Source organism: Dromiciops gliroides, chromosome 3, assembly GCF_019393635.1.
Source record: "Dromiciops gliroides isolate mDroGli1 chromosome 3, mDroGli1.pri, whole genome shotgun sequence".
NCBI lineage: Eukaryota > Metazoa > Chordata > Mammalia > Microbiotheria > Microbiotheriidae > Dromiciops > Dromiciops gliroides.
Window position 1 is genome coordinate 171486809 of NC_057863.1, and position 12025 is coordinate 171498833.

Below are 12025 nucleotides of genomic sequence, written 5' to 3' on the forward strand. Positions count from 1 at the left end.
AAACCAACAGCCCAGAAGTGAGAAGGGTTAGCATACTATTAAGAATAGTGAGTAGACTTGATTAGCTGTTGGCTAGAATACATATAGCAAAGTAGTCAGTAAAGAAGTATGTATTAATTGTCTAATGTGTTTCATGCAGTGGGCTAAACAATGAATAAGAAAGCTAAAAATATAAATTGGGACCTTACAATGAAGAATTTTGAATGAAAGGCTGCAGAGTTTTGACTTTTCTTTGTAAAAAGGTAAAGGGGTCATTGAATGTTTTGGAGCAGAGGAATACTATAATCTGAATTGTGCCTTAGGAAATTAATCTGGCAATATCAGAAAGGATGGATTAAATTCGCAAGAGAGCAATGTTCTGGTCCAAGTGATCTTGTAAATGAATAAGCCAAAAAAAAATAAAATTATTTAAGCCCTGTTCGCGTGTTCCTTTGATAGAGGAAAATTTCTATATGCACTTGAATTATCTCTAAGAATGTCATTTACTTCTTTAGATGTAAGATTAACCATTAAAATGCTAATTGAATCATTGTCATGCTGTTATTACCAGCTCTACCTCCCTACCACTGTATTAAACATCTTGCCTTTTTAGTGGCTACATGAACACTTATTCAAACAATATGAAAGATGGCAGTGATGATAAGAAAAGATGAAAATGGTAAATGGGAACATTTTGGAAAGGAATTCATACCTGTGCTGAATTTTAGTGGAACTATCAAATCATGAAATGGTCTACAAACACTATGGAAAATGATCTGGTACTAGAAATTTCACTATTCATTACATACCTCAGTAATATATGCAAAATAATAGATGCAAAAATATTTATAGCAATATTTGTTGTGGTAGCAATGAATGGAAAACAAAATAAGTGCCTAACAATTGCCAACTATCTCAACCCATTCTGGCATAAAAATGAAAACCATGAGGCATTCATGGAAACCTAGAAAGATTTTAGAAATTGATGCAGAATGAAGTGAGCCGATGCAGGAAAATGGTTTATGCAATAATGTGAAGGAAAACAACATTGAAAGACGCCAAAGGGGGCAGCTATGTGGTGCAGTGGATAAAGCACTGGCCCTGGATTCAGGAACACTTGAGTTCAAATCTGGCCTCAGATACTTGACACTTAATAGCTATATGATGTTGAGCAAGTCACTTAATCCTCATTGCCCTGCAAAAAGAAAGAAAAGAAAGGAAGGAAGGAAGGAAGAAAGAAAGGAAAAAGAAAAAGAAAAGGAAAAGGAAAAAGAAAAGGAAAAAGAAAAAAAAAGAAAGACACCATAACTCTGATTAATATAGTGACTTAAGTGAACTGATCATGCAGGACTATTTCATCCTTTGGTAGAGATGTGGTAAACTCTAAGTGTAGAGTGAGTTATACATTCTCATGCATGGCCAAAATGGTTATTTTCATATCTTTTTTTACAGAAGTGCTCTATTGAGAGTCCTTGTGAAGTGACAGTAATATTTTTAAAAAGAGTTCCAATACAATATTTATTTCATGTAAATTGACAGATAGATAGTTAAAATCATGTCTTTTCCCTATGTAAGGAATTAATTGTGATTGGGGGTTTTCATAACCCTATCTTTGCTTCATTATATTCAGACTGAAAAAATGTAAGCTTAAAAGCCTAAGAGAAGATGGGTATGTACTTTGGGAGATAATTGAATAAACAAGAGGAACTCTGACCACAGGGAACATTTATTGCAACTAAGTAACTAAGCCTCCCCTAATAGCTCCCCCATGCACACATGGGCCTGGCCAGATTATAATGGGGATAGCCCATGTGGGTGTGCTGAGCTAATTGGAGACTCAGCATGACTAAGAACTGCCCCTTCCTGTGGGGGAGGCAGTTAGAGGCAGTTAGAGGAAGAGGAGAGGGTTCTGAGAGAAATGGGGAAGGAAGGTAGACAGTTAGAAGAGCTGTTGGTGTGTTACTTTTGGACCAAAACAGAATAGACTGCAAGCTAATTCTCCTTAGAGCCACAGATTTCAGGTGGTGGTGAGTTTGTGTTTTTTGAGGTAAATTTAGCTCTGCTCTTTGGAGCTAGGTGGGCTGGAGGCAGGTTCGGGGTGCCTGGGGCCTTTTTACCCCAGAGATTTAGATTCCCTAACTCTATTAACCTCACTTGTGTTTTGAACCTGTTCCTATTAATAAACCTGTTTTGTTTTTTGAAAGAGGCTATTTCCTTTCTTACCCCAATACCATGATGAGCCACCCACTTAACTCTTCCCATACTAAATTTGGCCCTTGCACCTAGAATATGAGCTTCCTTAGGGTTTGACCTGTGTAAACTTGGTCAAGTTAATTAACCTTTCTGGGATTCAGTTCCTCATCTGTAAAATGAAAAGATTGAACTAGCTGACCTCAAAATTCACTTCCAATTCTGAATCCATGATTTAGAATAGGGTTAAGCTTTATTTTTATCTAACTTGCTTAGTGCAGTGTCTGGAAGGTGATTAATAAATGCTTTGGGATGGATTTCTATTTACTCCTCTAGCACAGGATATTGCACATGGTGTTTGATGTGTTTTTTGAATCAAGGGAGGGAAAAAGACCATAGTGTCTCTGTGTAGATGGGGAAGAAATATGACTTTAACATCTGTCAAAAAGTGGTCTTGTTATTGCATAACCCTCGTACTCTACTCTCCCCATATGAGATAGAGAACCAGAGCACCATGGATTTTGAACTAGAAAGGCCCTTTATGACCTATGCCCTTCTTTTATAGATGAGAAAACAATTGAGACTGAAAGAGGTTAAATGATTTGTCCAAGGTAACAGAGCATAATAATATGAGGCAGGATTCAAACTTCTTATGCTACTGCCAGGAAGAATGGCAATTTTTCTTGATGAGTGGAGCAAGCAAGCAGCAAGTCTATGATTCCTGTATATTGGAAGAAGAGTTGGATGATGCATTGAGCATTGAATTTGGAGTCAGCAAGGGTTGGGTACACATCCCAACATTGACCTTGTACCAATCATTTTGCTTCTCTATGACCCAGTTTCATTTGTCCTGATGTATATATTGCCACTAGACCCAGATGACTCTGGAGAAGAGAGTGAGTTTGATGATTTTGCATAGCCCTGCCTCAATTAAATCTAATTGCTGCAAGTCATGATATCACCCCAATGTCATGGTCCTCTTCAAGAACAAAGAACAAACAACAATTTCTTTCCTACCTAGCTTTGCAATCGATAACTATAGGCATATATTTCTATGTATGAAAACAATGTCCAAAGGCATTCTTAGATAACTAAAGGCAATTACAAAACATACCTAGCAAAATAAAGACTACAGGCTTAAAATATATATGACTACAAGCTTAAAATACATATATTTTGCCTCTTCTTTCTGTTTTGATTTATTTTGAAGGTTGTCCATGTCTGTGGAGGCAGTTTTGTATTGATGATAGGCACACACTTAGGACTCTTGAGTTTTGTAGAAAACAGTAGAAGGGAGAAAATGTGCACATTTTATGGACAAAACAGATTTCTTATGAGCCAAATTAGTTTCAAACCTGTAGGCTGTTCCTGGCCATAGCACTTTATCTTTTTCTAAAGAAGAAAAAAATCCCTTTATCTTTCTTTTTCTGTCTCTGTTTCACTCCTCACCCCTCCACCCACTTTAAATAGGTTTTATTTCCCTCTCAAGCCCAGTTGCTTTCCTTTTCCTTCATACTTCTCTCTGTTTTCATGATGCATGTCAGCCCCGTTGCTAGGCAGCTGTTATGCTCAGCATACCACTCAGCCTTCAGAATGCTGGAAATTAGCCCTGAATAGCTAGAAAATCACCCACCTGCACCTGCACCATGTTTACCGTGAGAACATGATATGAAGAGGAAACAGAACAGTACTGTGAAGCTAATAAAATGGATCTCTGGTTGAACTTAGCCAGGCAGCTACATTTATTGAATACACACAACCATACTATGCCCAGAGGGGAGTTTTAAAAAGGAAATAGTTGGGTAGGGAAATAGAAATATCTATAGCCCTCTCTTGAACAAGCTTAAAATCAAAGAGATGTCCCATAGAAAAATGAAGGAATAGCACAAGAATGAAGAGATAGCGATGAAAACATAAAATATAAGCACAATAAATACTGGAGCACACAACAAAGTAACAGTTTAGAATGTATATTTGCTAAGCTGGGTGGTGGGGTGGGGGGAGGTTTCTAGAGTAATTGGGAGCTAGTGATGTGAAACCTTTAAAGAATAGATTTTTTTTCTTTGACAATTATGGGGAAAGTATTTAGCAGTCTCTTTTCTGAGTAATTTGAACATTCAGTGTATATGTTAAAAAGGAATAACTTTATAAGATGATTTTATATTCTTAATGACAATTTCCACTACTAACCTTGTTGGTCTTTTAAAGTAATTATTTATGAAACATTGTATTTGACCTGAATAACTCTTGATGCCATGAGAGCAGGGAGATATATTTCTAGGTGAGACCATTTTCTCTTCTCTGGTCCTCCTGAGTGGCTAGGTAATAATAGAAGGTCAGGATTCTAATAAGTGGAAAGGATAATCTCCTGTCATTAAGAAAATAACTCCTACTCTTTTCATCTCTCATTTTTAGGTTGTTTTTTTTTTTTAAGTTTTGTTGGTGTGTCCTTTTTTTGTTTATATTTACATATTAGCCCCATTCCCTAAGAGTTACTTGCAACAAGTAAAACAATTAATCAAAACCAACAACTTAGTGACCTAATCTAAAAATGCATGCAACATTACATATCTGTAGCACCACCCCCCAAAAAATCTATTTTATATTTTTTTAATTAAAAGAAATCTTTTTTCTCCTCCCTCTGCCTTTTCCCATTGGCTGGGGCTGGGGTGGGGAGGGAAAAGGAAAAAGAAAGGAATAACAAACTCCATGTGACAAATATGTACATTTAAGCAGAACAGATTTCATCACTGACTATGTGCATGTGTGTCTCATTCCACATACTAAATCTATTATCTTTGTGATAGGATGTGGATGGTATGTTTTCTCATCAACTGTTTGGAATTATGGATTTTTATTTCATTAATTCTAGTTCTTAACACTTTAACGGGGGCATATAAATTGTTCTTCTGGTTCTGTTCATTTCATTTTTCCTCTGTTAATGTCTTCAAAATTCTTTTTTATAATGTGAAAGTTAGGGTATAAATTCTTTTGATTTTGCTTATTTCACTCTATGTAAGTTCATATTGCCTTTTCATGGCCCTTTCAAGAACCCAATTTCCTCATTTCTTATAACATAAAAATATTCCATTACCTTCATATACCATCACTTATTCTTCTATATCATAATGCTCATCCTTTAATAGTCATTTTGATATTCTCTAAGCTATCCCCAGCTTAATAATATATTAATATAATATATTATAACATAATATAGTAAAATAATAATATTGGTCCATTTCATGTACTAATTCCATAGTATAACATATCCATTTATCAACTTATTTCTTTCCTGAATTAATATATTCCTGATATTTAACTTGTGGTTTATTCCTTTTCTTCTATCATTACCCTTTTTTGTTTTATAATATCTTTATTTCAGAAGATATTCCTTTGTCCTCTTTCACCTAGCAAAGCATTCCCTTGTAATGATAACTAAAAACTAAAATAAAATGAGAGAAATAAGCACACTAACAAAACTGACCAAACATATCACCCAAATCTAACAGTATATACAATATTCGATTACCAGCAAGGCTTAATTCTTCAAAGAAGGAAGAAAAATTTACTTTCTTAAAACATCTATAGAGATAAGCTTTTTGGTCATAAAATTACATAACATCTGACACTGGTTTCTTTCATTTGCTAGAGTTAGTCAGGATTCTATTCCTATCTGCCATGGCACTTGTCTTATTGTCCTATTTAACATCATGTGCAATCTCATATAACTTGTTAGTTCAACTCATTTCTAAATAGACTACATGTTATTTTTGATGGACTATGATTGGTATACTATCCTTTAAGAATCTGTATTTCATGCATAATCAGTCTCACAATGTTAATTTATTAGCTCATTTGACAATAATTAGCTACAAGTCAATTCAGGCAATGTGTTATGATAAATAGAGTATTGGACTTGGAATAAGCAAAGCTTTCGTTCAAATTCTACCTGATATTTCTTGCATGTGACTGATGGAAGTCACTTAGCCTCTCCACATCTGAGTTCCTTGAGCTATAAAATTAAGGAAATGGTCTCTGAGGTACCTTTGAAATCTAAATGGTAATGATTTTAAATTAGTACTAATTCCTTAAACTTCTGAAAGAAGTGGTGATTTTTTCTAATATTTCCATTTTATTGCTAACAATTAGTGCTATCCTTTGTAATCAAAAATCTGCACTGTTGCTAGTGATTTATGTCCATAAGTATGTGGGTTCTTGAAGAGTCCTATGCATAATTAATAGTCATTTTTCTCAAAACAACTTAAGTTGTTGGAGTTTTTGTTTGTTTCTTTTGGGACCTCATTCCATGAGATGCTAAATGTGAGTGGCTATTTGTGATTTTTCTCTTATCATCTTAGGTAGCTTTTTGAAGTTCAAGTTCAAAAGAAAGCGATTCCATTTCTGATTGATTTACTTTGAGTTTTGAACACAGAGACCCAAAGTATTTGGTAGAATGTGCCATAAAACACCAAATCCTCTCCTTGCCTATAGATCAGAATCCACATTGTGCTTTTTTTGCCTTTTATCGCCTTATCTCACAACGAGGTCATTATTTTTTCCATATTAATATTTTATTATTTTCCAGTTATATTTAGAGATAGTTTTCAACATTTGTTTTTATAAGATTTCTAGTTTTAAATTTTTATCCCTCCCTCTTCTCCCTCCTCTCTCCCCAAGACAGCAAGCAATCTGATATAGGTTATATATGTACAATCACATTAAACATATTTCTGCATTAGTCATGTTATAAGAGAAGAATCAGAGCAAAAAGGAAAAACCGCAAAAAAGAAAAGCAACAACAAAAACAATAGAAATATTATGCTTCTATCTGCATCCAGATACAACAGTTCTTTTTTTTCCTGGATATGGAGAGCATTTTGCATCATGAGTCCTTTGGAACTATCTTGGACCATTGTATTGCTGAGAAGAATCAAGTCTATCCTAGTTGATCAACACACAGTGTTGTTGATATTGTGTACAATGTTCTCCTGGTTCTGCTCATCTCACTCATCATCAGTTCATGCAAATCCTTCCAGGTTTCTCTGAACTCTATCTGCTCATCATTTTTTACAGCACATTACATTCATATACCACAACTTGTTTAGCTATTCCCCAGTTGATGGGCAACCCCTCAATTTCCAATTCCTTGCCACCACAAAAAGAGCAGCTATAAATATGTTTGTACATGTGGGTCCTTTTCCCTTTTTATGATCTCTTTGGGAAAAAGACCTAATAGTGGTATTTCTGGGTCAAAGGGTATACACAGCTTTATAGCCCTTTGGGTATAGTTTCAAACTACTCTCCAGAATGGTTGGATCAGTTCACAGCTCCACCAACAATGTATTAGTGTTCCAATTTTTTCATAGCTTCTCCAGCATTTATTGTTTTCCCTTTTTGTCATATAAGCCAATCTGATAGGTGTCAGGTGGTGCCTCATTATTGTTTTAATTTGCATCTCTCTAATCAATAGTGATTTGGAGCATTTTTTTTCATATGGCAATAGATAGCTTGGATTTCTTTATCAGACAATTGCCTCTTCTTCTTTGACCATTTCTCAATTGGGGAATGACTTGGATTCTTATAAATTTGATTTAGTTCTCAATATATTTTAGAAAGGAGGCCTTTATCAAAAGTACTGACTATAAAAATTGTTTCCCAGATTTCTGCCTCCCTTCTAATTTTGGATGCATTGCTTCTGTTTGTACAAACCCTTTTTAATTTAATGAAATCAAAAGCATCCATTTTGCATTTCATAATATTCTCTATCTCTTGTTTGGCCATAAACTGGTCTCCTTTCCAAAGATCTGAGAGGTAAACTATTATTTCATAATTTACCTATGGTATCACCTTTCATGTCTAAACCCATTTTGACCTTATTTTAGTATAAGGTATAAGATGTTGGTCTATGCCTAGTTTCTGGCATACTCTCTTCCAATTTTCCCAGCAGTTTTTGTCAAATACTGAGTTCCTATCCCAGAAGCTGGAGTCTTTGGGTTTATCAAACAGTACATTACTAAAGTCATTTACTGCTGTGTCTCCTGTGCCTAACCTATTCCATTGATCTACCACTCTATTTCTTAGCCAGTACCAGATAGTCTTAATGACTGCTGCTTTATAGTAAAGCTTCAGGTTTGGTACAGCTAGCCCACCTTCCTGTGCATATTTTTTTTTCATTATTTCCCTTGACCTTTTGTTTTTCCAGATGAATTTTCTTATAATTTTTCTAGCTCTATGAAATAATTTTAGGTCGTCTGATTGGTATGGCACTGGATAAGTACATTAATTTTGGTAGAATGGTCATTTTTATTATATTAGCTTGGCCTATTGATGAGCAATTGATATTTTTCCAATTATTTAGATCTGATTCGATTTGTGTGAAAAGTGTTTTGTTATTGTGTTCATAGAGTTGTTGGGTTTGTCTTTACAGTGAGGTCATTATTAAGGCATCATTTAGTGTACCATTTAGCTTAACAATAAGGACATAGATATAGGATAAGGATTGAAAAGTGATTTCAATAGTCTAAGAAAAATGAGGAAATTTAAGTTTAAGGTATGGAAATTCCCTCTACCAAAGTAGTTTGACAACTTCTCTGTAACTTATACTCTTAAAGAATTGCTTGGAGCACTGAGAGGTTTAGTGATTTGGCCAGAATTATATTGTCAGTATATGTCAGAGCCAAGATGATTCCAAGTCTTTAACAGCTCTGTATCCATTATGCCACACTACCCTTTCATGGGATAAAAGTATATTATGAAGAAGCCCAGTTACTGACAATGTGTACAAGTTCCTTTGGGCTAACAAGATTCTCATTTCTAAATATTCATATGTGGGACAATCTAAATAAATACTCTTTAATTATTAGATAATCTTTTTTAGTTTCTAATAGAAAATAAATAATAATAATGAGACCACATTTAAGTATTAAAAGAAAAATGAGGAAATAAAGTTTGGGGAGAAAGATTTCAACTCTTACTGGTAGGTTAACATTGTCTTCAGTTAGTAGAAGTTCATCCATTACTTTTTTTAAACAAATTAACAGTATTTTAGGATGAAACTAGATTTCATCCTTAATTAGATTTCATTTTTATTCAAACTTCAACAAATGTAATTTAGGTAGCCTTGGAAATGTCTACTCTTCTATTTAACATTGTTCTCCTTTGGCAAAAAATATCTGTCTGAGAAAATAGAGTTAATATTTTTCTGAGATTATCACAGAATTTGAGAATGGAAAGTGACCTCAGTGGTCATGTATTCCAATTAATGCACAAAGGAATTTCCACTTTAAGATAAATGGCAATTGATAACACAAATTTTACTGTAAGACCCCCAAGGAAGGGGAATTACCACTTTTGGAGGCAGCTCACCTCACTTTTGTACAAAACTAATTGTTAGGAATTTTTTGCTGACAGCCATCCAGTCTAAATTGGATTCTTTAAAACTTCCACCATAGCTTCTATAGTAGCAGTGGATTATTTCTCACAATATCTTCAGTATTGATTTTATCATTATTTTTTGAATGAGGGGAGAAGCAGTGTAGGGAAAGGTCAAGGACATGTCCATGTGTTTAGTGACAAGACTAATGGAAAGATACCCTCACTAGATATGCTCTTATATCTTAGTAGACCTCAGGTTTGGATGAAACATAGCCTAAAGGTCTGGAGCAAAGTAGGTTTAGGAAAGGAGGGTAGTGATTGATCATTCACCAATATAGGTAGCTTCATGTTGGAGGGAGTCCTAAAGCTAAGCCTGAGGAAAGAGAAAAGTGTCTTTGGATAGCTGGATCCAAGGCGTTCCTGTTCTGGATGGGGGAATCTGTCAGTAAGATAGTTTTACTGGCTAGTTCCAGGTGGATAACAGGAAGGATGGAACATAATCATTAAATGAACTGCCCATTTCCACACAGCTAGTGGATAAATATCAGAGCTATTGTTCAACCCTCGATCTCATGGCTCTCAAATTGATTCTCTTTCCACTGTAGGCTTATGAGTATTTTAAAAGTATTAAATTATGCATATATTGTTTCTTATTATGAAACATTGCTGCCAGTACCCTTTGGGGACTTGAAAGGTTCTCAGGAAACCTACATGCCTTAACCACTGCCCAACATTTGCTTCCTACCTGATCTTGGGAAATCTCTGCTTTCTTCTGTGCCAACCAAAAAAAAAGTGATTATATCCAAAGTGTGTAGGAGGTAGGACTCTGATTCAGGACAGTTAAGGGAAGTATTATTTGCATAAAAGAACACTAGGTTCTCCAGTTGTCCCTAGATCATTTTAGTCCATTTAGTGTGATTAAGTTGATGAGTTGGAATTTTTCATTCCCTTGCCTCTGGCATATCAGTTTCACTATATATTGCTTACCCTTTTCTATTTTTATAAGCACTCATACCCAGAGCTTGACACTTGAGTAAAAGTCTATATAAAAAGAAGGGATCATGCTGGGATTGATGTGTTTATTTTGCTGACTAAATGATGGAGATTTTCAACCCAGAGAAAAGAAAATATTTTTGTTTTGTATTTTGCTCAAGTTTAGTAACTAAAGAGTTAAGAAAGAAAATAATAAAACATGCTCATCTAAAGAGCTGAATCGAATGGTTTTCTCCCATATGCATTATTACTGTACCTGCAGCCTTTGCAATACTGCCCACTGAACCCCCTCCACCACCCATTCAGTGAATCTCTTACAGATGGTATTTGCAAAATGAAGAGCCACATATCAGTCTTATATGACTGTCAATTGGTTTCCTCAATAATAGCAATTCTAGAGTCTTAATAAATGTGGTAAATAAAGATGTGTCATGTTTTTTCTTTCCTTCTCCTTGCCTAATTTCCCTAAGTGAATTGAAAGGCCTCATTTTAGAAGACACCCAATTAACTACAGCTCACATTAGAGAAAACTATCAGCCATTCTGCAGAAAAGAGCAGAAATCTTATGTGATAATGATATGTGCTTCCCCTTAAGTTTGGCAGAACTTCATTCTGGCTTACGGTGCAGTATAACATGATATTGATAAACAGTATAGTGTAGTAGCAGAGAGAAAGTTAATGCAGATGCTTTTTTAAATGCACTATTTGCTCACATGCCAGGTGAGATGCTAAAAGGAGGGGAAGATGGAAGAGGAAAGGCTTAACAAGGAGCTATCAATTGGTTGGTAGAACACTGTGAAAGTCACTTTTTTCTATTGATGGAAATTTTAAACTTACATTAATTTCATCTGGAAAAGGTGAATATGAGGAGCGTGGCAAAATAAATGATTCTAAAAATTCCATTCTAGTAAATTTCAGGGGAGTAAATTACACAACATAAAGTAGACAGACGACTTCTTCAGTTTTTAATTGACTCCAACAAGGAAAAAGAAAATGCTGAGCAGAATTTTTTACCACATCCCTTCCAAATGGACTCTGAAGACATAAAGATATAATATGAAGTAGAGTTAAAAAGCCTTCTCTCTCTTCAAATGGAGCTACTTAGGCATGCTTTTTTTCTGACATCTTCATTTATATTAATATGACTGGCAGGTTAAAGGAAGTAAGGGGAGAAGTTTTCCAAAGTCTTCACATTTTCATGTTAAGTGACTTCCAAATAACCATTGCTTTATAATGACTATCTAAAAAAATTCTACAGGTCCAGTAGAGCTTCAAAACAATGTAAGTAGAGTAATTTTGCAAATTAAAAAGAGGGTAAGATATGTGCAAATATACCTATCATTTTAGTGTCATATGTTCGTGGATATAGAGCTATGAGGGATCTCTGAAACCATTTAGCACAGTCATAGCATTTTACAGATCAGGCAACTGAGGGCCAGAGATGTTACATGACTTGGCCAACGTCAGACAGGTTGTTAATGCCAAAGAT

The 12025-nt window shown here is 34.9% G+C and overlaps 1 protein-coding gene across 1 annotated transcript in view; it reads left to right on the forward strand.

Annotated features, from left to right (window-relative positions):
• Positions 1-12025, forward strand: part of MYO16 (myosin XVI) — a 746727-nt gene that overhangs the window by 592750 nt on the left and 141952 nt on the right. The window lies entirely within an intron of this gene.